Source organism: Podarcis gaigeae, assembly GCF_964106915.1.
Source record: "Podarcis gaigeae genome assembly, chromosome: 2".
Taxonomy (NCBI): Eukaryota; Metazoa; Chordata; class Lepidosauria; order Squamata; family Lacertidae; genus Podarcis; species Podarcis gaigeae.
In genome coordinates, this window is record NC_139679.1 from 126,752,471 (window position 1) to 126,778,908 (window position 26,438).

Genomic DNA, 26,438 nt, shown 5'->3' on the forward strand with positions numbered 1-26,438 from the left:
CCACATCTTGTGATGTAAATACCGTGCTGCCAGTTTGCAGCTGCATTATACTCATATTCCAACATACACCACTCCTCCATAGATATTCTCTGTGCTTATACACTATATTCACAAACTTTACGCTCCTCTTGTGAGAAGATACCTAAAGGCTTAGGGTAGCTTGAGAGAAGTAGCTTATTTTGAGACAGCACCCATTTCCAATTCTTGTTTATCAAAACCCTCTTCCTAGTTGGTTTGGTTTTGGCTTCTGACAGGACAGCAGAGCATTTGATAACCTTGCATATCGTTTCATATTGATATCAGGATCTGGGGTGCAAATTCCAGTACAGTGGTACCTCGGGTTACATACGCTTCAGTTATATACGCTTCAGCTTACAGACTCCGCTAACCTAGAAATAGTACCTCGGGTTAAGAACTTTGCTTCAGGATGAGAACAGAAATCGTGCTCTGGTGGTGCGGCAGAAGCGGGAGGCCCAGCTAGCTAAAGTGGTGCTTCAGGTTAAGAACAGTTTCAGGTTAAGAACGGACCTCTGGAACGAATTAAGTACTTAACCCGAGGTATCACTGTACAGTACAAGCTTCATAAAAAAAAATCCTTCCAGTAGCACCTTAAAGACCAACTAAGTTAGTTCTTGGTATGAGCTTTTGTGTGCATGCACACTTCTTCAGATACCTCATACCAAGAACTAACTTAGTTGGTCTTTAAGGTGCTACTGGAAGGAATTTTTTTTATTTTGTTTTGACTATGGCAGACCAACACGGCTACCTATCTGTAACTAGTACAAGCTTCTTAAGTCTTCTGTCTGGACCCAGAGCATGAGCTACTCTTAAGTAGGTTCAAAAGTATTTTCAAGTCAACTTTTTAATATTGCACTATTTTTCAATTTTTAACATTTTGCTCTTCTTTGTACTTTTAGACCTCCTTTTGCCATGTGGACGAATCAAACCTCCCTTATTGATCTATTTTTAATGGTAGGGAAAGAGATATTGTTGTATTATCTGGTTCCACACTCTCTGCCAGACTTTATTCCAGAAGGGTTTACAAGTACCTATCAGGATGGTAAGAATTTTATTACAGTGAGCCAAAAAGGATTTTATGCGTTCCATGTCCTCTCTTAGTACTACAAGCCACCAAAGACTGATAATCCCTCTTTTGTCCCAGAAGTTTGGGAGTAGCAGTCTTTTATACTTGCTTTAATTTTGAATTTTTCTTTCAGATTAGTTCCTCTACTTGTTTAGCCTGAATTTGGCCTTGAGTCGCTTGAGCTCCTGGTCTCAGTGCCAGAGATGACTTAGCAGTTGAGCTGGCTGGACCCAAAACCTCTTTCTGCTCATCCTTAGAGCTGCTGAGAGATCCTATAAGGTCAGTAATAGGATCTGGCTCCCGCTGTTTCTTAGCCACCTCCCCGTTTTCCTTATTCACGTAAAATTGAGTAATTTCTGCTTGTGTTTTCTTCAGAGAAGCTCTCTTTGGAGGAGGGTCTGTGGCATTTGGGGAGAGAACATTAATTTTGTAACTACTCTGGGTCAACACTGTCTTTCCCCTTAATTCCTCATCAAGTTTCCTGATATCATTAATAATAATAATAATAATACTAGCCTGAGGAAGAAATTGAGGCTGAAATGACTGAACAATGCAAATGACTGCTTGTGAAAGAGGAAGAGGGGAAGGGAGTTACTGCCTTTTTTGGCTGGTATTAGCTAACGTATTTATGGGACCCGGAGATTCAAAAAGCCTGGCTCGTTCCAGGGATGGATTTAATTTGGCTCAGTCATGGAATCTGCTCCATCTCCAAGCTCAGTCATTTCTTTGCTCAACCAAAAACAGATGCAAAAAGGAAAATAGAAAATTAGACAGGATGTACCTCCACCAGATCTCTGAAGCCTACATGGAAGAAGGCCTGGGCAGCTGAGACCAGCCTCATCCTGGTTTGAAAAGGCAGGACTGGTGGAAGAATATTCCCAGACAGAACAGGAGATACATCTCCTATGGAGAGTTGTGGGTGTGTTAACATCTCAGATGCTGCAGGTGGCGCTATGGGGCTCCCTCAAAATAGAGGAGGTTTGTCCTTCAGAGATCTGTATGGAGTTTCAAAACTGACCTCATGATCCAGCAGGGAGCCTTACCAGAGAGGCCACGATCCCAGGATTCTCCTCCTTGACTTCCTCCTGCAGAGCTCTCTGGTCAGGATCCAGCAAAGCCCAGTCCTCCTCTGTGAAAGGAACAGCTACGTCTTCAAAGCCCAGTGGACCCTAAGAGAAAAAGGGAGCACAAAGATGATCTCCTACACATTGCTCTGTTCTTTTCTGCCTCTTAATAGCTGCATTGTTTTAACATTATTCTTTTCCTTCATGTTTATTTCAGTATCTTAATGGAGCAATTTTGTTGTTGATACGGATCGGAAAGGGGGGGTACCTTCTTTGCCCCTCTCCCTTGAACAACTGAGGCGATGACCTCTAGGGTATCCCCGTTCACCCACCCTCAGTTCCCCTCACCGTCGCACAAGCACCACACCTTCCCCAGAACCCCTTTCTACCACGAGCGAAATAAGCTCGAATATATGAATGTATTCTCTTATCTTTTCCTATGGCTATTTGCGCTCCATACTCAGAACGAGTAGACCGGGCGCTCCTGTATCTCCGCTTATTCCTATGGCTGCGTCTTGGCCAATCACAGCCATGCATTCGTCCTGCAGGAGCTAGCTCAGGCAGCTTTGCACGCCTCATTGAACCTACTGACAAGCTGTTGACGGCCCCCCACTGTGAGAACAATGGATCCGAAACTGGAGAACTCGTAAAACTGTCAAAATGTATCCATTCCTGTTACAATGTATCCATTTTGTTTCCGCTTTTGATTACCAATACCAAATAGACCGAATCACATAGGAAACCTTTGGAAATTCACATAAAATCAACCACAACTCCGATTTCTTTGCTCTTGGTGTCATTCAACTCAGCCCCTTCTGGACTCCATGATGTGATCCCTACTTCCATAATCCCCGGAGCGGCCAGGCACGTACACAGGAACTTCTTAATCCTGTCAGATCGCTTCGCATAACCCTTTCCCCGGGCAATACCAGGTGGCAGACGATGCATATCTATGGCCCTTTGTCCTGCCACCACCGGTACTTGATAAACGATTGTCTATGTGTATTTCTCGCTCTACATATTTCCCCCTCCCTTGTCTCAAATGTAAATGAGTGTAACCCCACCTTTTCTCTGAGACACTCATGACGTGTGTAATATATTCATGATGCAATCCGTGAAACCCAACCCTCCCATAATGAATTCATGACGTTTCGTGCACTGTATTCTGGGACTTGGAGGGAACTTTTAAAAGTTTATGTCGCCCCACTCTCGGGGTTCAATCTCGTCTTGAACCTGTTGGCCAATAAACTTGGATCTTCGGCAGTTTGCTCCTGTCTCCGGCTGAGCTTCTTTCTTCCGCAAGAATCCACGGACTCTGTCCGATTGGCTGGGTGGCAGGGTAAATACGCACCCAGATTTCCGTAACAGCTTGGCGCCCAACGTGGGGCTTTGAGCGGTTCTCCCGAGCTGCTGACCGGGGGCCCCGAGATCTTCAGCCGGCTCCGGGCCACTTTGCCTGGGAAGACCCTACTGGGACCTCCGGCCATCTTCCGGGCGGTAATCGAAAGCCCCAGGAGTTCAGCCGGGGAGCAAAAGGGATCCAGCCGGCTTATTCATCGATCCCGGGATCGGATCAACACAGAAGACTCGTGAGTATAGGAAAGAAATCCAGTGCACTGGTGGGAAAGGGGGTGGAATTCTCCTGGCAACCGAATTCTCTGCCCTCCTCTCTATCGCTTCTTCTCACCTTTCTCTTGGTCCAGTTAGCGAGAGAGACCGTGGACCGCCGCTCGACCCGAAAAGGGGGTTCTGAGCTCTATCCCTTTCTCTAAACTCTCCAGCCAGCCGCACCAATTGGGAGCCCGAAGGGTAAGACGGAGAGACCCGACTTGAAAGATAGCCGACTCTCCGCAACGGGCATCCCAGTTGAAAGCAAGGGGTTGGAGCTCTTTTTCCGATCTTCCCGAGCGTCCTTTCTAGGGGGCAGGAAGTGGTCTTGCTTTCTATCCTAATCCCAGCCGCACCGGTCGGACTACGTACCCCGTGTACCGTAAGCCCGCTTCCGAAAGCAAGGGGGATTTTCGATCCGAAATCCTATCCAGGGACGACCCGATCTGGCACCGCATGGCGCGGGCGTTCAGTAGGGCCCCTTTTCCTGAGAGTGATCGATAGGTAGGAGGTTGCCAGGGGGGGAATAGCCCATGAGGAATTGGGCGGGACCGGCAGAGTGGAAAGGGACCCCAGATTACTGGTTAAGGAAATAGGAAAAGGAAATAATACCGGATAGCTAGAGCTCTTTAAACTCTCTAAGGAAGTTGCCAAGCGACTAGGGACCACTCTTATACTGCAAGCCCTTTATTGGCTCACCAAACTTTACCGACCCCTATCCCTCTCTCCTCTTTCTTGTCTAGACACGCGTGAAATATACTATGGGTACCCAGGCTTCCAAAACCGAGCGGGCTCACTCTGGGAGGAAGGCTTCCAGAAAGCCATCCCGATCCCAGAAGGATCCCGACTCTCCTCTCCAATTTGTTATCACACATTGGAAGTCGATTCCTGGCCACGAGTTATTATCTAAAGAAAAGTTAGAGGACCTCTGCTCTGAGATCTGGCCCGCCAGTACCACCTCGGCTAAACCTGAATTGCGCTGGCCGACAGGGGGTTCGTTCAATGAAGAGCACTTGAACTATTTAAAGAAATACTTAATGGAAGAAAAACCCCGCCAGTTGGAATACCTGGCTGCCTTCGAGGCCGTAAGGAGAGTGCTCCAAGCCCCGAAGGGAACAACTTCTTATCAGCTACCTATAATGAATCCCGGGCGACAGCAGATGCCCCCCCCTTATGAAGACGAAGATATACAGCAGGCCCTGGTTCACTTTTACTACCAAGGACCACCGCCGTCTGACAGCGGTTCAAGTAGCGATGGAGAAGGGGGGGAAGGGACTCAAGACAGTAGAAGAGTCACAAGGCTACAAGCCAAGAAGGACCAAAAGGACCTCGGGTTTACTAAAACTAAGGACTCTGGACAGGCTAAACCCAAAGACCCCGGGCAGACCAAAGCTAAAACCCCTTCCTCAATGCTTCACAACACCATTGAAGATCCTGCCCCAAACAGAGATAGAGATCTCCCCTCCGAACCTTGTGGGTCTACGGCAGAGTCCCTGAACTATAACCAAGGAACCCCAGGGCCTTCTGACCAAGTGAGCTCTACTGTGAGCTCTACCGCGATCCAAATGCCTCTAAGGGCTTTGCCGATCCCGCCTCTCTCACCTGACGGAACCCCAAGAATGGTGTATACGCATCATCCCTTTTATACTTCGGACCTCGTAACTTGGTCCAACCAGATGCCCTCCCTGAGGGACGATCCGGACAAATGTCACCGCCAGATCAGCGCAATCTTTTCCACCCACAATCCTACCTGGGCAGATGTCCATGTCCTTCTGAATGCCCTCTTTAACGAGGCAGAGAAGGCGGACATCCTGGCTAAAGCCGGGGAAGCTATAGAATCGCCCGATTACCAGAGGGGACGGCCCCAAGGATTGCAGGCGCTCACCGCACAATGTCTCCGAGTAGAACCTACATGGGATTATAACACGACAAACGGGATCTGGTGCTTAAAATTATTTAAGAAAGCCATTCTGGACGGCGTGAAGGCTGCAGGTCAACGCACCGTTAATTGGACCAAAGTCCAAACGGTAATGCAGGGACCAAACGAACACCCTTCTGATTATTATACGAGATTGGTCTCTGCCATCAAGACCTGGGGGGGAATAGACCCCGAGAATCCACAACATGAAGTAATCGTTAAAGGTTTCTTCAAGGATCAGGCCTGCCCAGATATTAGGAAAGCCCTGAACCTTCAAATTGGATACGATGGAAAAAGTATAAATGAAATCTTGTCCATTGCGAAATCCATCTACAACTCTCGAGATGAAAGAAAGAAAAAGGAGAGTAAATCCGAGGTCGAACAGATCTTGGCCTTGAGCATGGAGACTACCTATGGCCCTAACCGAGGTAGAGGCCTCAACCGAGGAAAGGGGGTCCGGGGAGGAGGACCTCCTAACCCCTATAGGCAATGGGGACCGGGGACTGGAGGGTGTTACTACTGCCAGGAAGAAGGTCACATAAAAAGATTCTGCCCTTACCTAAATACGTCAACCTACGGGGGGCACGAATCCAAGTCCTTCCCTGCTCGAGCCAGCCACCCTCCTTTCCCCCCGCAACCCAACGTAACCCCAGGGTACACCAACCACCAACCGGCGACTTATGCTCCACCAACGCCCTCGAACCCGACGCCTCAAACCCGACCCCAGTCAGGACCCCGGACCCAGATGACAGCCATAGACCAGTCTGCTCACCCTTGGGCGAATGCCACTGCGCCTCCCTTGCATCCTCCAAACCAACCACCTCCCGATGATCAGGACACCTATTGACAATTAGAAGGGGATCCCACTCAGACCCAAACCATCTGCCCCGTCCTTGCACTGTCACCTGAGGACCCGGTCTGCACTATTGAGATTGACGGCCACCCCTATCAATGTCTGTTGGACACAGGGGCTACTTATTCCACCCTAACCAACAGCCACCTGGAACCAGGGACAGTGACCAAGAAAGTAATGGGACTGGACGGGATACCCCGCACTTGCCCGCTCTCGCGACCGGCTAAGGTCACCCTCGGACCATTACTAGCGGAACACACTTTCCTTTTAACAAGCAGCCCTGTCAATCTCCTCGGCAGAGACCTCCTCTGCAAACTTAACGCCACCATTAAATGCTCCTCCGATGGCATTTACCTACATATGCCAGGGGACTCTATTCCCATGTTCCAAGGTATCGTTCAGGAATCTAAAGCGGATCGACAGTTTCCCGAACTCCCTCTTGACCTAGAAACCGACTTGCCCCCCTCCCTATGGGGCACTGAATCAACCTCAGTCGGGCTCTTACTCTCCGCCACTCCAGTCAAGATCACGTACCGAAGTGACCTACCCTTCCCATGTACCAAGCAATACCCTCTGCCCAAAGAAGCCATAGAAGGCCTAACACCCATGATTGAGGACTTCCTCGAAAAGGGGATCCTAGTCTCGTGCGCTTCACCCTGTAATACTCCAGTTCTCCCGGTCAAGAAACCCGCTAAAGAAGGGGAACCTATACGGTACCGTTTTGTGCAGGACTTGAGATTAGTGAACCAATTCGTAATACCACGGCACCCAGTAGTGGGAAACCCGAACTCCCTCCTAAACGCAATTCCAGCGGGAACTACTTGGTACTCCGCTGCGGACCTGTGCTCTGCCTTCTTCAGTATACCCCTGGACCCGACCAGCCAATTCCTCTTTGCATTTACCTGGGGGCCCGGTCAACTAACTTGGACCAGACTTCCCCAAGGCTATGTAGAGTCGCCCGCAATTTTTTCGGCCATATTACATCAAGACTTAGAGGACATCCATTTACCGGCTAGCTCCACCTTACTCCTTTACGTGGATGATATTTTATTGTGTTCTACCACTGAAGAGGCGTGTAAGACAGATACTAAACACCTCCTATCAGAACTGGCAAAGAAGGGACATAAGGTGTCCCCAAAGAAACTCCAATATTGTAAACAAGAGGTCAAGTATCTGGGACACATCCTGGGTGTAGGGACCCGAAGTCTAGCCACTGACAGGATTGAAGCAGTCACTAAAATCCCTCTCCCAAAAACGAAACGACAGCTGCGCGGCTTCCTTGGCATGGCCGGCTTCTGCCGAGCATGGATCGCTGGTTACAGCGAAATAACGAAGCCCTTAACTGTTATGACGCGTCAGGACCACCCAGACACTTTGGTCTGGGAAGAGGAAGCTTACAACTCTTTTGAACGACTAAAACGGGAACTCAGATCCGCTCCTGCCCTAGGATTACCCGACTACCGAATCCCGTTCAACCTATTTATTCACGAGCAAATGGGAGTAGCCTCCGGTGTCCTAACCCAACCCTTCCGCGACCAAGAGAGGCCAGTAGCATATTACAGTCTGCAACTTGACAACACTGCTAAAGGGGCTGTCAGTTGCCTGAGAGCCATTGCAGCCGCTGCAGTCCTCCTCGAGAAGGCTCAAGAAACAGTTCTGGGCCATGAAATCACCCTTCACGTTCCCCATTCGGTCTCAACCCTCCTAACTCTAAAAGGATGCCACCATTTCTCAAACTCACGCCTCAACCGGTACGAAGCCCTCCTCCTAACCCCAACCAATGTTACCATTAAACGTGTCAACTCGCTAAACCCCGCTACCCTGCTACCCCTTCCCGATGATGGCACCCCACATCATGACTGCACCACCATAGTCCGGCAAGCTGAAAAGCCTCGTGAAGACTTAGATCATCTTCCCCTAGAGAATCCCGACCTAATACTATATACTGACGGCAGCTCTAAAGTAATCGACGGGGTTAGAAAGACTGGGTATGCAGTGGTCACCGACTTCGAAGTACTAGAATCAAACCCAATCAACTCCCAGTACAGTGCCCAAGCCGCTGAGTTAATCGCGCTACTGCGTGCCTGCGAGATAGGTGAAGGGAAGCGGGTAACCATTTATACCGACAGTAAATACTGTTTCGGCCTGGTACACACAACCGGTCAAATTTGGCTCCAGAGAGGCTTTCTAACCGCCGCCGGGTCTCAAATCTCGCACGCCGCCCTAGTTGAGCGACTTCTCACGGCGATCCATTTACCTGCCGCTATAGCCGTCGTCCACTGCAAAGCCCATACCAAGGGTAGGGACTCAGTTTCTAAAGGAAACAGACGAGCCGACAAAGCCGCACAAATGGCTGCCCTACGCATTCCTAACAATGAATCCGAGTTTCAAGCCCTCCTGCTACCAGCAGACCTAGACCTTACAGAAATTTACAAATCTGCCCCAGAGGATGAAAAGGCTATGTGGGAATCGATAGGTGCCACCGAACAACAAGGCATCTGGGTCCTCCCCGATGGAAGAACCGTCCTTCCAAAGGCCTGGACTCCAAAAGTAGTGAGGATTCTTCATCAGCGGACACATTGGGGAAAAGGGAGATTAATGGAACATGTAATTAGATCTTGGTATGCACCCGGGATAGCTGCTGCCGCAGCAGCAGCATCAAAGAATTGCATTACCTGCCATCGCTTCAATCCGAAGCGTGAACCCAGGAGGCCACCGGGAGCCAGACCATGGGCCTTTGTCCCTTTTGAGAATTTGCAACTTGACTTTATTGATCTGCCCCAATGCCAAGGCTTTAAGCATGCTTTGATTATAGTGGACCAATTCTCCTCGTGGGTGGAGGGATTCCCTTGCCGAAGAGCTACCGCATCCGTAGTTGCCAGGGCCCTCCTACAGGATATTATTCCCCGCTATGGCATACCCCGACGCCTTGACAGCGACAGGGGAACCCACTTTACTGCAGAAGTGGTGCAATTAGTTGCCAAGACACTCCAAATTAGATGGGATCTCCACACCCCGTACCACCCACAATCCTCTGGCCAAGTAGAGCGCATGAACCAGGAAATAAAAATACAGTTGGGCAAACTTTGCAAGCTCACTGGCCTAAAATGGGTGAATGCACTCCCACTGGTCCTTCATAACATCCGCAGCGCCCCAACCGAACGTTTGAAACTCTCTCCATTCGAACTTTTATTCGGGAGGCCTCCTCCCGTCTACAACACTTTATTCCCACTCTCAGAACTGGAGCTAGGAGAAACAGAACTTACTAATTATGTTATTCAGCTCCAGACACAATTACAACGTCTCCACCACTACGCGGCCATCGAGAGACAAAACCTGCCCATCGACGTCCATGCTCACTCCTTCCACCCTGGTGACTGGATTCTCGTCAAGGTCTACCAGAAAGAACCACTCCAACCCGCGTGGGAAGGCCCCTACCAAGTACTCTTGACCTCGCCAACCGCCGTGAAAGTAGGTGAGAAGTATTCTTGGTTACATCATACTAGATGCAAGTCCTCACCCCCTCCACAGGAGACGGAAGAAAGCAACGGTGAGGACTTCACATTTTCGACTCCACCTACTCCACCGACCTCATATATTGACGACGACGCTCAACAGACCGGACCAGCAGATCGGGGCCAAGGTCGGGCTCAACAGACTGGACCAGCAGATCGGGGCCAAGGTCGGGCTCAACAGACCGGACCAGCAGATCGGGGCCAAGGTCGGGCTCAACAGACTGGACCAGCGGATCGGGGCCAAAGTCGGGCTCAACAGACCGGACCAGACACCGCGACATCCAACTGGACGTCCGAAATCATCCCAGATACCAACACCATTAAGCTACGTTTCAAACGCGGTGACAGCCGCGTTTGACAGCTTCCTTCGTTTGACAGCCTCGCTTTTGACAGTTCATCTGACAGCTTCATTTGACAGCTCCATTTGACAACCCCGTTGACAGCTTCCTTCGTTTGACAGCTTCGCTTTTGACAGTTCATCTGACAGCTTCATTTGACAGCTCCATTTGACAGCTCCGTTGACAGCTTCCTTCGTTTGACAGCCTCGCTTTTGACAGTTCATCTGACAGCTTCATTTGACAGCTCCATTTGACAGCTCCGTTGACAGCTTGCTTCGTTTGACAGCCTCGCTTTGCAGCCCTCATTCGTTTGCCCCACACGCATCTACACCATGAATCTGGCCTACGCCGTTCTTCTTCTCGCCGCCATATCCTGGGTCACTCTCACATCATCAGACCACTGCACAGGGTTGCAAACAGACTATCACTTCTTGGACTATCATGAGGTCGAGACGGGAAGGTCTAACCCTGATCGAATGGGGGACTTTGATTTCTGCCTTCCAGAGTCTCGAGTCTTACTGCGCCATTCTTTAGTACCCCGACTCGCCAACGACGAATACTGGGAACTTTTCGTCCGAAACAAGGACCTGCGCCGTATCGGGTCCGCGGCCCTCACTCTTGACCACTCCTCTTACCGGCTGACCTGCTAAAACGGGACTTATCTTCTCTACGCCAACGGAGAGATCTCCCACAACCCGAACTGGACCGAAATCGAGATAGGAGGGGCCTCCCACGTTTATACGGACTCAAATCACCCCTCTGGAAACTTGATTTTCGGGTTCCAGTGTCTCCTCTCCACCCCAGAAACCCGGAAGTCTCAACTCCAGGGACTCTGCCTGCGACGATTCTGCTGCTTATGGAACCTAGGGGTCACTCACGAGTGGAAAGGGGCTGAATATCTCGAAGGTTGGCATCATCCTATACACCCTTCACGCCCCCCCTCATGGGACCACGTCGGACCCCTGAGATGCGGCGGTATCGCCAGGGATAGGCGACTATTAAACACTACTGACCCACTCCACCCAGTCGGCACGGCACCTCGACAATTCGGCACTGACTCTGCATTCCCGGGAGAAGACCTCCTCTCATCCTGGGAGCAAAACTCCTACATTAAACTTCTCAGTCAGGTGGCAAAGGAAGCACCCTACCCAGACTGCTGGATCTGTGCCCACGCGCCTAGCCACCTCCAGCAGAGTCTCCCACTAGTCCCAGTGCCAGTGACCCTTGAACAATTCCGTTCCGGAAACGTTACTTCCTGGAACCTAACGGCGCTCAACTTGACACATCAATATCTCTATCTCACCGGCCCTACGAAGGGGCCCCTTTGCCGCAGCTTCTCCGGAGAAGGAACCTTCATTGGATCCAGTACATGTTCAAACACTCTCGAAATCCTGCCCACTGGCCTGGTCACCGTCACCAGTGCAAGAGAGTCCCGGACTTTCCCTAACCTTACCGTCGCCTGGGCCGCTGCCGTCGGACACCCCTTTAACTGGAAACCCCAACCCTCAGACTCCATGCTGTTGCAAACCTTTGCCTCCGGCAGAATGGAATCTTACCTCAGCGGCCTATTCTGGGTGTGCGGACACCGTGCATATACATGGGTGAGCCCACACATGTCCGGATCCTGCTTCGTCGGCTACATTGTCCCCGGAATTAGGATCGTCCCACATCTACCCCCCGGAAGACAACGGAATAAAAGGGAGCAAAAGGAGTTGTCAGATCTGTCAGATGTTGCTGCAAATGGAGAGACCGTAGGCCGAGCACTTTTCCCGGCCTACGGTGCCGGTTCAAACCATGTGGATATCCTTCGACTCACCGACATCCTCCTTAAGTTTATGCAGGAGGCGACCCAGATCACGGACTCTCTCATGTCGGAACTAACCGAGGTAAGACAGATGGCCTTACAGATGAGGATTGCTACGGACTTCCTCTTATCTAGTCAAGGAGGCACCTGTGCCTTAATAGGCACCGAGTGCTGCACATACGTGACTGACCAGACCTTAAACATAACTGGGCATTTGAACAATATTCACGAGTTAGCAGGGAGGCTACACGATATCCAACATGAGGGACTATCCGATGTGGACCTGTGGGGATGGTTACCCAAGTTGGGCTGGCTCCGACAATTATTGAAAGTCATGCTGCTCATCGTCTTGACCGCTGGTCTTTGTGTGTCTATCTTATGTTGTACTGTGCACTGTATTAATCCCTGTTGTTCCCTCCTCCGCCTCCGCCACCCTGCCTCGCCTAACTCCTTCTCTCTTCGAGCCTATTCTCGTTCCCAACATACCCCCACCTTCCCTGACTATGTACAGATGAGGCATCTGGGGGAAGGGGAATATGAGATCACAGAAATTTAGCGTTCCTGTGGTGCGGAGAAAGGATTTGCAAGTTCCTTCAGAACTTTGATGCAAATCTATCTCCGAATGGGGGGCTGATACGGATCGGAAAGGGGGGGTACCTTCTTTGCCCCTCTCCCTTGAACAACCGAGGCGATGACCTCTAGGGTATCCCCGTTCACCCACCCTCAGTTCCCCTCACCGTCGCACAAGCACCACACCTTCCCCAGAACCCCTTTCTACCACGAGCGAAATAAGCTCGAATATATGAATGTATTCTCTTATCTTTTCCTATGGCTATTTGCGCTCCATACTCAGAACGAGTAGACCGGGCGCTCCTGTATCTCCGCTTATTCCTATGGCTGCGTCTTGGCCAATCACAGCCATGCATTCGTCCTGCAGGAGCTAGCTCAGGCAGCTTTGCACGCCTCATTGAACCTACTGACAAGCTGTTGACGGCCCCCCACTGTGAGAACAATGGATCCGAAACTGGAGAACTCGTAAAACTGTCAAAATGTACCCATTCCTGTTACAATGTATCCATTTTGTTTCCGCTTTTGATTACCAATACCAAATAGACCGAATCACATAGGAAACCTTTGGAAATTCACATAAAATCAACCACAACTCCGATTTCTTTGCTCTTGGTGTCATTCAACTCAGCCCCTTCTGGACTCCATGATGTGATCCCTACTTCCATAATCCCCGGAGCGGCCAGGCACGTACACAGGAACTTCTTAATCCTGTCAGATCGCTTCGCATAACCCTTTCCCCGGGCAATACCAGGTGGCAGACGATGCATATCTATGGCCCTTTGTCCTGCCACCACCGGTACTTGATAAACGATTGTCTATGTGTATTTCTCGCTCTACATATTTCCCCCTCCCTTGTCTCAAATGTAAATGAGTGTAACCCCACCTTTTCTCTGAGACACTCATGACGTGTGTAATATATTCATGATGCAATCCGTGAAACCCAACCCTCCCATAATGAATTCATGACGTTTCGTGCACTGTATTCTGGGACTTGGAGGGAACTTTTAAAAGTTTATGTCGCCCCACTCTCGGGGTTCAATCTCGTCTTGAACCTGTTGGCCAATAAACTTGGATCTTCGGCAGTTTGCTCCTGTCTCCGGCTGAGCTTCTTTCTTCCGCAAGAATCCACGGACTCTGTCCGATTGGCTGGGTGGCAGGGTAAATACGCACCCAGATTTCCGTAACATTGTGTATTTAAATGATGGGGGAGAGACATGTGTTGTTGCATCTGGGACACAGGAAGTGGTCTGGAGATGCAGACGGGCTTTTCTCCTCCCTGTGCTCCCCCCACGTGGGAATGTTCCCCTCTGGCTGCAGCCTCTGGTCACAAAAGTGACTTTTCCCTCCCTCTGAAGGGGGTTTATTTCCTTGACCCAAAGCCCCCTCCCCCCAAATGAAGGCAGCATCTGGATCCCAAGGAAGAGCAGAGCTGCATATTTCCTGCGATCTTCCTCCCCTCCCCGGCTTGGCAGAGAGGACAACGGAGGACCCCCTGCTCTCTGACTTGGGGGCCTGTGCATGATCTGAAAAGGGACCCCACGCCCCCTCCCTGCCCCCCCTGGGACCCCCTTCTCCCCACTGCACCCTCAGGGGGCAGAGAGAGGAGACTCACCCGAGTCCAGGAGGGGCTTTTGCAAAGGAGAGAGAAGAAAGCAGGGAGGGAGGGGGGAATTTACCCATGGAGGACCTTGCCCCCTCCCCCTCCACTTCCCGTCCTCTCTAGGACTCCAGCTCCGCTCCTCTTAACCCTTGCCATCCCAGGGCCCCCCCAGCCCAGCCCTCCCTCTGCCCCCCGGAGCCCCCCTGGGAGCCAGACTCGGCGCCAGGGAGACGGGGCTTCCCAGGAGTCTCCTCGAGAGCAGGCGCCAGGGAGGAAGAGGAGTCCCAGATCCCCCCAAGGGAGACCCTTCCAAGTCTTCCCTCCAGCTCCCCATCTTCCCTGGGGCAGCCCCACTGAATCGGGGAGACGCCTCCTTCCCTGGGACGTGGAGGCTGGCAGGCCCAGCTGGGCTTCTTCCAGGCTCTGGCGGAGTCAGACTTGGGGGGCCCTTCCCCCCTCAGTCCGCCCCCCACACCCAGGGGGTCCCCTCAGCCCTCCTCCTTGGGGGTCTCCCTTCCCTCCCCCCCCAGCTTCTCCCCTTGAACTCCCGCCTGACTCCTCTTCCTCTCCTCCCCACCTTCCCCTCCAAGCTCCCCCCTCAGACCATCCCTCAGAAAAGGCGCTTTGCCTTTTCCCGCCAAAAGGGCTGGCTCCGCCCCCGCTGGCTTAGGAGCCAATCAGAGCGAGGCTCCAGCCCCCCCAGAGGGGAATTTCTGAGGGACTCGGTCCGCTGACTGGCCTGGCTCTGCTGTCCATCACAGGCCCAACCAAGGGGGGCGTCTCGAGATCATCTCCGTCTGTCAGTTACCTGTCAATCCATTTTAAACTCTTGGGGTTTGAGATCATTTTGCCAGAGCCCTGAGGGGCCCAAGTTTCATAAAGAGTGTTAAGAAGTGGTTGGGTCAACTCCCTGCAGGAGTTTCTTGTTGTACATTGTTTTAATGGTTTGTATTTCTTCTGTGACTGTAACCCAAAGTGTTTTATAAGCTGGTCTCCGGCTGTAAGAGATTATCTTATTTTATCTTATCTTAATAAATGGGTGGAGGACAAGTCTGGGAAGGGGAAAAACCCCTCCCTGCCCCCCTCCAGGCTCCTCTCAGGTTCCTCCAGGGTCCAAAGCCGCCTCCATTTTGGGGGGGCCAGGAAGGGAGTGGTCCCTGCAGCTTCGCCTGCTGGAAAGGGGGCGACATGCAAGAGGCCAGCCTGGCAGGGTTGTTGTGGAAGGAGGAGCTCCTGGGAGGAAAGGAGGGGACAGGGAAATGCCATTCTGCCAGTAAGGTGCCTCCGTCTCTCACTCCTCTTCCAAACGAGAACCAGGGGTGTGTATTGTAGCAGGAACCCCCCACCCCACCCCAATCATTCAGTTTGTACACACTTCACTCCCACTCCCACTCCCACACTACATACGCTACGCTTCTGTGATAAATTCATATAAAATCAACCATACATCGGATTTGCACTGTTCCACTTTTATTTTACTCCATGAAGGAAGGACTACAAAATGGGAAAGGTTTGATACAGGGCAGCCATAATCCCTTCACCATCCCAGCACATCTACAGGAGCCCTGCCCAGTTATGGCTATGCCAACCCTGATGATCCCAGACAGAAGACAATCAAGATCACAAAGAACTTGCATATGGGAGTGGATTCAGCATGGACTGAAACAAAGGACTCTGATCAGATCTTCCCTCAGGGGGCAGGAAACTGCAAACTCCCCTTTGTCTCCTGTAAAGTACTCAAACATTTTAAAAATGTTTTTAAAAAATTTCTTTTGGATTTTTTGTATGTGGGGGGTGGGGTGGGAGGGATGTTTGGTTGGGTTTGGGGAATTATTTTTTTATTTTGATGTTCTTGTAAATTTTTACATTTTTTTGTTTGTATTGTTTTATTGGTTTTGTTTGTTTGTATAAGTTGTTATTTTGTTCTTAGGGGGAGGGGTCAGGGCTGCCAGGGAGTGGGCCCCAGCCCACAAAATGACTGGGGCATGTTCCACAGGGGGGAATGCACTGGGACAACCGATCTCAGTGATCACGGGTAGGAGGAGGAGTTACGCTAAGACCAGACCATGTCATTACAGAGGAGGCAGGTTTAGTCGTTGACTGAGGACTATCCCTGCCTCCGGGTCTGGTCCTGACCGGATGGATACTAGAATCAGCAAGGGATACCCACATGACCTGAAAGTGTTGCTGTGCAATGCCAGGTCAATGATTCATAAAACCACTGCCATCCATGACTTGATCATGGATGGAGGACTTGACCTGGCATGTGTAACAGAGACCTGGTTGGATGAAGCAGATGGGCCTGTCCTTGCCGCTGCTTGCCCACCAGGTTTCTCTTACGCACAGCAACCCAGGTCATGTGGGCAGGGAGGGGGGGGTTGCAGTGATTTTTAGAAAGTCATTAGTTTGCACCAGGCGTCCTATTGGAAAGACCCAGTTTTCTGAGTGCATGTTCTGGAAGTTGGGCAATAGGGGCAGTACAGGATTCCTTTTGGTGTACCGACCTCCCCGCTGCACCAAGGATTCCCTGCCCGAGCTGCTTCAGGTCGTGGCGGATATGCTCCTGGAGACACCTAGCTTGGTTGTCCTGGGGGATTTTAACATCCATGCCGACACAACCTTACAAGGGGCCGCTCAGGACTTCGTGGAAAGCATGGCCTCCATGGGGCTGTCCCTGAATAAGTCTGGCCCAACTCATAGCCACGGACATGCCTTAGACTTGGTGTTTACCTCTACGGATGTTGGTGATCTGACATTAACTAAAAGCGAAACAAAAGAAGTGCCATGGTCAGATCACTTCCTGGTGCAACTGGACTTCTCCGCAACCCTTCCCCTCCGCAGGGAGGTGGGACCGATTCGGATGGTCCGCCCCCGCCACTTAATGGATCCAATTGGCTTCCAGAGAGTGGTAGGGGATGCTTTATCCCAAGTTGATGGCCTTTCAGCTGATTCCCTGGTGGCACGCTGGAATGCGGAGTTAACCAGGGCTATTGACTGTCTGGCTCCGAAGCGCCCTCTCCGACTGCATGGAGCCCGGACAGCCCCGTGGTTTTCCCCGGAGCTGAGGGTGATGAAACAATCGTTGAGACGGCTAAAGCAGTGTTTCCCAACCTTTTTTGGGCAAAGGCACACTTGTTTCATGAAAAAAATCTCGAGGCACACCACCATTAGAAAATGTTTAAAAAATTAACTCTGTGCCTATATTGACTATATATAAAGTAACTCTCTTTAATAGGAATCAAATAAACACAAAGAAAGTATTTTATAATTACTTTATTATGAAATAGTAAGTAAACAGAAATATGAAAAATTATAAAATACTTTATTCAGTGCGCAACCTGGGCCTGTTTGGCTGAACACAAAGCTGATATTCTGGCTGGAATCGAAGAAAGACACACACGTAGCTCTTCGTCAACAGCTCTCAGTCTCTCTCTGAATTTAGTTTTTATAGCAGTCATGAAAAGCTCAACTCATAGAGATATGTAGTGGAAAATGGGAGCAATGTCAAAATAGCTTTGTTTGCCAGAAGGGGGAACTCCTTGGCAGTTTCCAACCAAAAACTGTCCAAAGGTAGATCAGCAAATCTTAGCTTGAAACCACGATTTTGTCTCAGTTCAGTTAGTTCCTCCTGCTCCTGTAAAGTCATGTCCTTTCCACCAACTGATGCTGAGCTATAAGGGTCCCTAACCCAGTCAAGGCATTCAGTGGAGACTGAAGAGAAATAAAATGACAACTTCCCCTCGAGAGTTTTTAAATGTTTACCTATTATCTCACACAGTGTGTGTATGTATGTTTGTGCACATTATCAAGATTCACGCGACACCCCCTTACTTTACCTGCCATGTGGGCGAAGGAGCAGCATTATATAGCTTCGCCCTCTCCCGTTTTCAACACATTTTACCTCACACGTCGAAGGTTTCCAATTCCTCAGGGGAAGCAGGGAAACGGCCTCAGTGAGCCACCCTCCTAACGCCCACCTCTTCCCGAGCATCTCGACTGACACAGCCCTGGCTCCTCCGCGGGAAGGCCGTGGGGCCTGGGCCTGGGGCCAGAGACTCACCTGGAGCCTTTCCCGGTCCCTCCCTCCCCGCCTCGATGCTCCCCGTCGCCCCGCACTCACTGGCCAGCCGGGGCCCGTCCAGCCCCGCCGCCTGCTCCGCCGTGGCCGCATCCTGCGCCTCCTCCCAACAGCTCGGGGGGTTTCTTAGGCCCCGCCACGGGCGCCGCTGCCCCATGCCCGGAGTAGCCGCCAACGTGCCCGGGCGAGGCGGCCACGGCCGGGGCAGCGGGGCCCGGAGGGAGCCCGAGCGGGAGCCCGCCGAGGGCCACAGGGGGCGGAGGCCCAGGGCAGGCGACCGAAGCTCCGCCGGGCTCCTCGTGCAGGAACTGGCACTCCTCGCCGTAGAAGCACGTCTTGTCCTTCGCGTAGTAGCGGCAGAACTTCAGCTTCAACCCGACGGGAGCCGCCGCGGCCGCCGGCCCGGGGGGCGGCCCCGCACCCGCTACCGCCGCCGCGGCAGCCGCCACCACCGAGGAGGAGCAAGGGATCCCGCCACGGTTCATGGCGGCCGCTACAGCAGTGCGGGCAGGGCCGAGGCTGCCTCCGGAGGCACCGCCGCTGCCGGCCACAGCACCATCGGGGGAGAGGCAGGCGGGTGGGCGGCGGCGGCAGCCCGGGTCCGATCTCCGCTGTCACAGCCCCGAGTTCCGGCGTCGGCGGGGGAGCATCGCAGGCGGGCAAGGGTGCACGGAGAGGGCCGCGGGCACTTCTCTCAAGTGGGTTGGGCGATCCCGCCGAGGAGTCCGAGGCGAGGGATGGGCCCGCGGCGGTTGCCGCCGCCGCCCCGCCTCTCGCCGCCCGTCTCGCCCGCCTCCCTCCCACGGCACACCAGGCAACGTCTCGCGGTACACTGGTGTGCCTCGGAACACCGGTTGGGAAACACTGGGCTAGAGCGCCGGTGGCGGAAAACTCATTCTGAATCAGACCGGACACGGGTTAGAGCTCAGCGTCGAGCCTACCAAGTGGCAATGGCGACGGCGAAGAGGGCCTTCTTCACCGCCTCCATTGCATCTGCAGAAAACAGCAGCAGGAGACTTTTTCAGGTGGTTCGCAATCTATCAGAACCACCTGTTCCACCGGGGCCTGGTAGGGACCCCAAGATCTCCTGCAATGCTTTTGCAAAGTTTTTTGCAGATAAAATCGCTCAGATTCAGAAGGAGGTAGACTCCACAGTGGGAGCAGGGCCAGGGCGGGAGAGTGCTAGAGTTCTGTCTGGTCCTGTTATATGGGATCAATTCCAATCTGTTACCTCCGAGGATGTGGACAGGCTGCTTGGACGAGTGAAACCGACCACCTGTCTCCTTGATCCTTGCCCATCCTGGCTGATAAAAGCGAGCCGGGAAGGGCTGGGCGATGGGCTCTGCGGGGTGGTGAATGCTTCCCTCTGTGAGGGAGCCTTCCCAGACCCGCTGAAAGAGGCGGTCATTAAACCGCTTCTTAAAAAAACATCTTTAGACCCGGCCAATTTGGCCAACTATCGCCCAGTCTCAAATCTGCCATTCTTGGGCAAGGTGATTGAGCGGGTGGTTGCTGAACAACTCCAAGCACGCCTGGAGGAAACGGACCATTTGGATCCCTTCCAATCGGGATTCAAGCCTCACCATGGGACTGAAACTGCCTTGGTCGCGCTGGTTGATGATCTCCGGCGGGCTAGGGACAAAGGTGAGAGCTGTTTCCTCGTTCTGCTGGATCTCTCAGCGGCCTTTGACACCATCAACCATAACATCCTTCTGGACCGTCTAGAGGGGCTGGGAGCTGGGGGCACTGTTATACAGTGGTTCCGCTCCTTCCTCCTGGGCCGTGTCCAGAAGGTGGTGGTGGGGGGTGAGTGTTCAGACCCCTGGGCTCTCACTTGTGGGGTGCCTCAGGGTTCTGTCCTCTCCCCCATGTTTTTTAATATCTATATGAAGCCGCTGGGAGAGATCATCAGGGGGTTTGGACTGGGTGTTCATCAGTATGCAGATGACACCCAGCTCTACCTCTCCTTTAAATCAGAACCAGTGAAGGCGGTGAAGGTCCTGTGTGAGTGCCTGGAGGCGGTTGGAGGTTGGATGGCGGCTAACAGATTGAGGTTGAATCCTGACAAGACAGAAGTACTGTTTTTGGGGGACAGGAGGCGGGCAGGTGTGGAGGATTCCTTGGTCCTGAATGGGGTAACTGTGCCCCTGAAGGACCAGGTGCGCAGCCTGGGAGTCATTTTGGACTCACAGCTGTCCATGGAGGCGCAGATTAACTCTGTGTCCAGGGCAGCTGTCTACCAGCTCCACCTGGTACGCAGGCTAAGACCCTACCTCCCCGCGGACTGTCTCGCCAGAGTGGTGCATGCTCTAGTTATCTCACGCTTGGACTACTGCAACGCGCTCTACGTGGGGCTACCTTTGAAGGTGACCTGGAAACTGCAATTAATCCAGAATGCGGCAGCTAGACTGGTGGCTGGGAGTGGCTGCCGGGACCACATAACACCGGTTCTGAGAGATCTGCATTGGCTCCCAGTACGTTTCCGAGCACGATTCAAAGTGTTGGTGCTGACCTTTAAAGCCCTAAACGGCCTCGGTCCTGTATACCTGAAGGAGCATCTCCACCCCCATCGTTCAGCCCGGACACTGAGATCCAGCGCCGAGGGCCTTCTGGCGGTTCCCTCATTGCGAGAAGTGAGGCTACAGGGAACCAGACAGAGGGCCTTCTCGGTAGTGGCGCCCGCCCTGTGGAATGCCCTCCCATCAGATGTCAAAGAGATAAAGAATTACCTGACATTCAGAAGACATCTTAAGGCAGCCCTGTTCAGGGAAGTTTTTAATATGTAATGCTGTATTGTTTTTAATACTGATTGGGAGCCGCCCAGAGTGGCTGGGGAAACTCAGCCAGATGGGCGGGGTATAAATAATAAATTATTATTATTATTATCAAGGGGGAACCAGCCAGGTGACAGGACCTCCCTCAACCCCTCCTTTCTGTGATGTATGCGTGATGTTTCTGGGGGTGGGCTTGACCTAGAGGAGGGGAATTTCAAAAGTTTTTATAAGACCTTGCACACCATTTTTCTGTGTCTTTCCTCTCTCTTGCAAGTGAGGGGAGTACCCTGTTGCAACAGTTCAATAAAGGCCAAGCCTACAGGCTGCTGATTTCCTCCAATTTACTCTGGTTGGTGTCTTTACTTTTTGTCCAAGGGAGCCCTCGGATTTTTCCGGTAACAATATATATGTATATATCTATGTATGTTGGCAGGTAGGTAGATGAAAGATGATAGATATGTATGTGTATATAACAGACAGGCACAAAGTTGCCCTCATCCAAGATGGCTGCGGGGCCATCCTCCCGCTCCAAACATAGAAGAACCGGTTGCCCTGACCCAACATGGCCTCTGCTCTTGCCCAAATGCAGCTGCTCCCCTTCAGGCCGATGTTCCCCTATCTAGAAATGGGGGCCTAATGCTTCCCTCGCTCTCTGCTCCCTTCCCTGAGTACTTCCACCATTCAGTGCTTTGGACGCAGCCCCGCTTCCCTGGCGGAACAGCAGGATTAAGGGCACCAGGAATATCTACCCTTTACGAACTCCAGAGGGGAGCCTCTCAATTTCTTCCTCAGCCTAAACATAATAATAATAATACTGCCATATAACAGTAGATTGTAGATTGTAGGTGGTGAATTGGAAAGGAAGAAGAAGGGAGAGAACAAGAAAAATCCACACAATGGAGAAACCGTATAAATATTCAGAGTGTGGAGAGAACTTTAGTCGGAGCTCCCAGTCCACTTCCCATCAAGGAAAGCTCTTCGTTCACAAGGAGAGCCTCACTTCACATGAAAGAACTAACGGGGGAAGAAATTAGTGCTTGAAACGGGAGGAAAGCTTCCTTCGCAGCTCCATTCTCAATTCCCTTGAGATACTTCATACAGGGGAGTGTTTGGAAAAAGCTTCACCTGGAAAACCTGACTCAGTTTCCATTCAATAAATCACAGCAAGGATTATCACAGAATTTCAGAAAATGGTATAAGGCATATGGTATAACTGGTATTAGGAAACTTCATGAGGAATTAAGGGGGGAAACAGTGTTGACGCAGAGTGGTTACAAAATTAATGTTCTCTCCCCAAGTGCCACAGACCCTCCTCCAAAGAGAGCTTCTCTAAGAAAGCACAAGCAAAAATTACTCAATTTTACGTCAATAAGGAAAATGAGGAGGTGGCTAAGAAACAGCAGGAGCCAGATCCTATTACTGACCTTATAGGATCTCTCAGCAGCTCTAAGGATGAGCAGAAAGAGGTTTTGGGTCCAGCCAGCTCAACTGCTAAGTCATCTCTGGCACTGAGACCAGGAGCTCAAGCGACTCAAGGCCAAATTCAGGCTAAACAAGTAGAGGAACTAATCTGAAAGAAAAATTCAAAATTAAAGCAAGTATAAAAGACTGCTACTCCCAAACTTCTGGGACAAAAGAGGGATTATCAGCCTTTGGTGGCTTGTAGTACTAACAGAGGACATGGAACGCTTAAAATCCTTTTTGGCTGACTGTAATAAAATTCTTACCATCCTGATAGGTACTTAAAACAAAATAAAAAAATTCCTTCCAGTAGCACCTTAAAGACCAACTAAGTTAGTTCTAGGTATGAGCTTTCGTGTGCATGCACACTTCTTCAGATACACTGAAACAGAAGTCACCAGACCTTTCTATATAGTGAGAAGGTGGGGAGGGGTATTGCTCAGAAGGGTGGTGGGAATGGGTGATTGGCAGATAACTGTGATACCCCTCCCCACCTTCTCACTATATAGAAAGGTCTGGTGACTTCTGTTTCAGTGTATCTGAAGAAGTGTGCCTGCACACGAAAGCTCATACCTAGAACTAACTTAGTTGGTCTTTAAGGTGCTACTGGAAGGAATTTTTTTATTTTGTTTTGACTATGGCAGACCAACACGGCTACCTATCTGTAACTGATAGGTACTTGTAAAACCTTCTGAATAAAATCAAGCAGAGTCTGTGGCACCAGATAATACAACAATTTCTCTTTCCCTACCATTAAAAATAGATCAATAAGGGAGGTTTGATTCGTCCACATGGCAAAAGGAGGTCTAAAAGTACAAAGAAGAGCAAAAATGTTAAAAATTTTAAAAATAGTGTGATATTAGTTGACTTGAAAAAGCTTTTTAACCTGCTTGAGAGTAGCTCATGCTCTGGGTCCAGACAGAACACTAATTCGTTCTCAGATGTCCGTTCTTAACCTGAAACTGTTCTTAACCTGAAGCGCCACTTTAGCTAATGGGGCCTCCTGCTGCTGCCGCACCACCAGAGCACGATTTCTGTTCTCATCCTGAAGCAAAGTTCTTAACCTGAGGTACTATTTCTAGGTTAGCGGAGTCTGTAAGCTGAAGCGTATGTAACTGAAGCGTATGTAACCCGAGGTACCACTGTACTGGAATCTGCACACCAGATCCTTATATCAATATGAAACGATATGCAAGGTTATCAAATGCTCTGCTGTCCTGTCAGAAGCCAAAACCAACTAGGAAGAGGGTTTTGATAAACAAGAATTGGAAATGGGTGCTGTCTCAAAATAAGCTACTTCTCTCAAGCTACCCTAAGACTTTGGAAATCTTGTCACAAGAGGAGTGTTAAGTTTGTGAATATGGTGTCTAAGTACAGAGAATATCTATGGAGGAGTGGTGTATCAGTGTCAAGATTATTCCAAAATGTGGCATCACCAGCTCCTCTGCATCCACATTCAGCAACAGCTCCAAAAAGTCCACAATTCAAGGCAGACTATTGTCCTTTAGTTGACATATACACTGGAGGTGAGAATCCTGACTAGCCAGCTGACCTGGACCCCAAGGAACCCCCTAACTCAGACAGCCGTGGGTCCTTGCACTTGAGGAATCTAGGGAAGGACCTACATGACAGAACTGAAAAGAATTGACTACATGCCTTCTGTGCTCTGCCACAAGACGCCCAGAATGAAATATTCTCCAGATTGGACCTCTGACGTTCCTGCCTAATAAGTTTGAAGGAACACAAGGGCTGATGCAAGTAGAACTTGACCCTTTGTGCTCCAGATCCAGCCCACCAGATATTCCGGCATGAGTTGAATTTATGGGCTGAAAAGCCACCTCCCCCCACCAGCAGGTTAATGAACCCTCTTTCCTACCAATTAGAGATGAAAAGCTTCCCCAAAGATTTGGTCCCCATGCAAGAGGCAAATATGGCCAAAACATCTGCCTGGCTTTCAATGAGAGAGCTCAAAGAGCGTCAACAGGACTCTCCATCGAAAGCACCAAGCATGGGGCCACTTACATGTATTAGCTACTCGTCTGTTTTCTGCCCATGCTCTGATGTTGCAGTTTTCAGGCTCAGGGAGAGGAAGGCGACTGTTTTTGGCACCAAGTTGTGTCCATAAGCTACACTGAGTTCAAAGGTTCTACCTTGAGGTCACTACTGGACAGACCCTGCCAGCCTTACGAAGTCGGGTGATTAGCAAACAGGGGAAACTGAAACCACTGGAGAGGTTTAGAAATGGGGCTTCTGTTGGGAAGGGGCCGCCCCATTTGTGCTTCTCCAGGGGCAGGAGAATATCTAGGGCAGGAGAATCCCTGCAGGGCCTCTGAGGCTCCCTTTGCTTCTTCCTCTCTCCCAGGACCCTGCAGCTTCTTTTGGCTCCTTGACTCCTCAGGAAGGATGAAAGAGACGGATCCTGCAAAGCTAGCGAGGATGGAAGGGGGAAGATGGACGGTTGACCTGGTCTGGCTGTCTCCCGCATCCCTCCCCACAACCTCTGAGCGCTCCCTCCCAGGGACCTCCGAGAGATCTGGTGAGTCCCAGGGGAGGGGAGATGGGGACCTGGATGGATGGAGCCAGAGAGGAATTGGGGCTTGCTCAGCTAGGGGGTGGGGGGAGGCAGGCAGGCGGATGGAGATGGAGAAGGGGGGCACCATTTCGGGCTCCCCCACCTGCCTGCCTACGCTTTTGTCATCTGCAGGCAATTTCAGATAGGACTAGATCACAGCTCCCTGCCCAACGCGATGTATTGGCAGCTCAAAATGGCTAAAACCAGTTCTGTGATCTGGATGCCCTGCCAATGTCTGACAACTCACTGATCCATCGCGCAGCCCTGGACTCCTTAAAGGAACCTGATCCTGCTGTGCAGTGTGAACTCAGATGGGGCCTCCGTGTGTTGCCTTTTTCTCTTCTTTTTGTATAACTTTTATTAGCTTTATAAAACTGAAGGGGGTTTATTTTCTCGACTCAAAGCCCCCTCCCCAAAAAGGAAGGCAGCATCTGGATCCCAAGGAAGAGCAGAGCTGCAGACCTCCTGCGATCTTCCCCCCCCCCCCCGGCTTGGCAGAGAGGACAAGGGAGGACCCTCTGCTCCCTGACTTGGGGGTCTCCCCCATCAGGCATGATCTGAACAGGGACCCCCATGCCCCCTCCCTGCACCCCGGGTAGTGGCATAACAAGGTCAGGGGGTACCTGGTGTGGAAAAGTTTTTGTCACCTCCCCAATATTGACTTATTCTTTTTTTGCCTACAAAAATGTTTTGACTTTATTTCATATTTTCTTACAAAGGATTGTGGATTCTGGGCCTCCGATCACAAGTAGGCCACTGTGGAAAGTTACTTAAATCTACAGGATGCATTGTGTTTGGGCTTGTGTTATTTTATTTATATTTATTATTTATTTCATAAAATTTATTTTAAACAACCTGCAAAGTTGTTTACCAATACAAAAACAACAACAACAACACCACAGCAGTAAAATCAATAAAAAATAACAAGCCTACTTTAAAACACAGAAAAGCTAAAATATGAAAAGAGATTAAAATTACTTCAGCTTCCTAAGCATCTGGCTATGCTTGCCTAAACAAGAATGCTTTTAGCAGGTGCCTGAAAAGAGTCTAGCAAAGGCACGCGCTTTATTGCAAGAGGCGGGGAGTTCCAAAGGGCAGGTGCTGCCACACTAAACCACGCAGTGCTGGAAAGGGGGTGAAAGGCAAGAGGCCAGCCTGGCAGGGTTGTTGTGGAAGGAGGAGCTCCTGGGAGGAAAGGA

General features: G+C 50.9%; 2 protein-coding genes across 10 annotated transcripts in view; one reads left to right on the top strand and one right to left on the bottom strand.

The window, feature by feature from the left end:
- Positions 1-26,438, bottom strand: part of LOC310837269 (uncharacterized protein) — a 173,292-nt gene that overhangs the window by 118,656 nt on the left and 28,198 nt on the right. Inside the window, exons 3-4 of one of the 5 annotated variants that reach the window (XR_014560489.1) lie at positions 2,128-2,253; positions 1,378-1,808 (exon numbers count right to left, since the gene is read on the bottom strand). The exons of 3 other annotated variants lie outside the window; for them this stretch is intronic. The gene's annotated coding sequence lies outside the window, so the exon portion shown is untranslated. Of the gene's footprint in view, positions 1-1,377; positions 1,809-2,127; positions 2,254-26,438 lie in introns of those variants that run through there. One more of the 5 variants, XR_014560488.1, reaches the window with a different exon arrangement.
- The window catches only part of LOC310837206 (uncharacterized protein), a 314,413-nt gene that overhangs the window by 93,970 nt on the left and 194,005 nt on the right, over positions 1-26,438 (top strand). For 4 of the 5 annotated variants that reach the window (XR_014560460.1, XR_014560463.1, XR_014560465.1 and 1 more), the window contains one exon: positions 25,030-25,608. The exons of the other annotated variant lie outside the window; for it this stretch is intronic. The gene's annotated coding sequence lies outside the window, so the exon portion shown is untranslated. Of the gene's footprint in view, positions 1-25,029; positions 25,609-26,438 lie in introns of those variants that run through there. 5 annotated transcript variants of the gene reach the window in all.